At 39.3% G+C, this 2,878-nt stretch overlaps 1 pseudogene; it reads left to right on the top strand.

Moving 5' to 3' along the window:
• Positions 1-864: 864 nt before the first annotated feature.
• LOC137989802 (uncharacterized) overlaps positions 865-2,878 on the top strand; it is an 11,905-nt pseudogene continuing 9,891 nt past the window's right edge.

Genomic DNA, 2,878 nt, shown 5'->3' with positions numbered 1-2,878 from the left:
GTTATGATTAGATATTATTTTTTCGATGTTACCCATGCAGCTGTAACTTAATTTTAGTGTGTTACGGTTAAAAATTTTATGGAGGGGGTTAGATTTAGGGAAATGCTTATTGATGTGAAAGAAAGCATTTCCCGACGTTTGTTGCCGCGCTCTTGCTATACGGTGGGTTAAACCACAGAATATTTCTTCGTCTAGAGTTTTGCGGACGGGGTTCCTGGCTCGGCGTGAAAGACAGATTATAGTGGTAGCCACTTTTGTTAAGTGCTTCTTGATAGACGCCTTTAGTGCTATCGAAGCTTTCTTTATCCGATGATATTTCAGATAGTCTTTTGTTAATAGATTTGGGAATGTTCTTCAGGATGGATGGTGGGTGGTTGGATTCATTATGGACATATAATGGGATGTTACCCTCTTTCATGTAAGGGTAGAATTTCTCACTTCTGAGGTCAAGCGTGACGTCTAAGAAGTTGACCTTGGTGGTGTTTGCTTCGACTGTGATTTTCAAGTCGTTGTCACGGAAGACTTTGCATATCCCTTTCTTAATCTTCTCCATTTCACGTGGCTTTGCGTTGAAGGCTGCGAGTCCGTCGACTCGGTACAAGCCGATGTTTTGGCCATACTTCTTGGTGAGGAGGGACAAAAGGTAGCATCCAACCAATTCACATGTTTCAGCTCCATCGAAAGATCCCATGGTGACATCGAATTGATTGTTTGCTGTTTTCTTCTCCCAGGGGCAATTGTCACTGAACAACAGTGATCTCTTGGCGTGCAGGATGATCTCATGCTCGTGGCTTGTGATTTGGCGAAAACATCGGCTTATACCGAGACGACGGACTCGCAGCCTTCAATGCGAAGCCACGTGAAATGGAGAAGATTAAGAAAGGGATATGCAAAGTCTTCCGTGACAACGACTTGAAAATCACAGTCGAAGCAAACACCACCAAGGTCAACTTCTTAGACGTCACGCTTGACCTCAGAAGTGAGAAATTCTACCCTTACATGAAAGAGGGTAACATCCCATTATATGTCCATAATGAATCCAACCACCCACCATCCATCCTGAAGAACATTCTCAAATCTATTAACAAAAGACTATCTGAAATATCATCGGATAAAGAAAGCTTCGATAGCACTAAAGGCGTCTATCAAGAAGCACTTAACAAAAGTGGCTACCACTATAATCTGTCTTTCACATGAGGTCATCGCCGCCATGTTGATGTATGAAAACAAAAGATCTCTCATTAGCTTCTTTTGTTCGTATACCAGAAGTCGTACTTTTCTATATTTTGTTATTGGTGTCTGTAGAGGTTGGTTTAAAACGTCCTATATTTCATTACTTATGGCTTGATCTTTCAGTTTTGAAAGGTGTCTAACGAATTTATAATTGGATAAATGTTTATTGGGAATATTGTCTTCGCAATTCACTTTGTTTTGTCTTTCATATACCGGATCCGAAATAATTAATGTCCATAAAACAAAAGAACACCGTGAATATAATAATACCTACATAGCAAGGCCTAATCGGAATAACAATAATTCTTTTGTCCTCCGCCATTTTAGTCCAGTATATGAAAGTCTACCCCGAAACACTTATTGTTTGCGATTTCTTGTCATCTCGACAAAGCCACGAGTTATTGTCAGCCTCCTGATGCAATAGCGAGGAAGCATGAGTAGCACTTTACTCATTGTTTTGCTTTTAATTCTTCTCGATTTCGGCCTTGGTGGCATGAGCCCCGTGTACATGGGCTTAAATGACTTAAAGGAGTCAAACATTTTGGATGGGTCGGAGGTTGTTTTGTTGGCGGGTTTACAGACCACACCTCTTTGTGATGCCTACCCGTACAATATTAGTTCGGGTGATGAACGACCCCAACAATAAATTAACGAACCTTTAAAAAAATTAGGATTAAAGAGCTCCCAGTTGAATCAATTAAATACTGTTCCATTCCCCTCAAATAGCTTGTGGGATCGTTTAATACGTATTCCAATAGCACAAGAAGCTGTGCTCTTGTTAACAAGGTGCCGTCTGGCTTTCCTATTTTTGAGAGATTGATATCCTTAAATGGCGCGCTATGGACCCACGCTATGTTCTCTACAAAGTGCAGCTCTATGGTACGCCAGCGAAGATCCAAGCTATATGGAGCTGCATTGAGAAGGACTGCTTCCGTATAGGAAATACAAGTTGCTTTTCCTTTGAATTTGTCTCGTGAATTTTTTAATATTATTTTGTTAGAAGAAAAACGCATTGTTCCTTCAGCATGAAATACACATGGTTCGTGTCTCACCTTTCTGATGAGAAAACAAAAGACATACATATCATATATACTTTGAAATTGCAACGTTTTTGAAAACAGGTGTATATATATATATATATATATATATAGGAAGAATGAAAAAATGAGTCGCTGGCGAACTTCTCACAGGTCTGGTATATTATAATTTCGTGTAAACGTTTCGCCCTTCGGGCTTCTTCAGTACACGCTAAAAACTAAAAACTAAAAACTAAAAATACCTGGTACAACTGAACTTGCGCTATTTATACAAAACTATGAACCAAAAGGTGTAAAATGTTTAAAATTACAAAAAAATTATAAAAAATCACAATAATATGTCATGTAATACGTGCGGTTGGAATAAATCGAGTGGACAATGCGTGAGATAAGAAATAGTTAGCTCTATTCCGAAAAAGGCGTTAATCACCAGACATCGAAACTAATAATTTAAAATAAACAACAGGACTTAGTAAATCATGCAATCAGGTGGCGAAATGATGAGCCCAGGGCCCCTAAGAAGTAATAGAATCCCTGAACAGGGCCTGTGAGAATGCCGATCTGCACAGCGTAATTGGAAAAAAAGCCCAACTGGTTGCACAATTACT

Source organism: Montipora foliosa, unplaced genomic scaffold (assembly GCF_036669935.1).
Source record: "Montipora foliosa isolate CH-2021 unplaced genomic scaffold, ASM3666993v2 scaffold_474, whole genome shotgun sequence".
NCBI classification, from domain to species: Eukaryota; Metazoa; Cnidaria; class Anthozoa; order Scleractinia; family Acroporidae; genus Montipora; species Montipora foliosa.
This window is presented reverse-complemented; position numbering and strand designations above follow the sequence as displayed.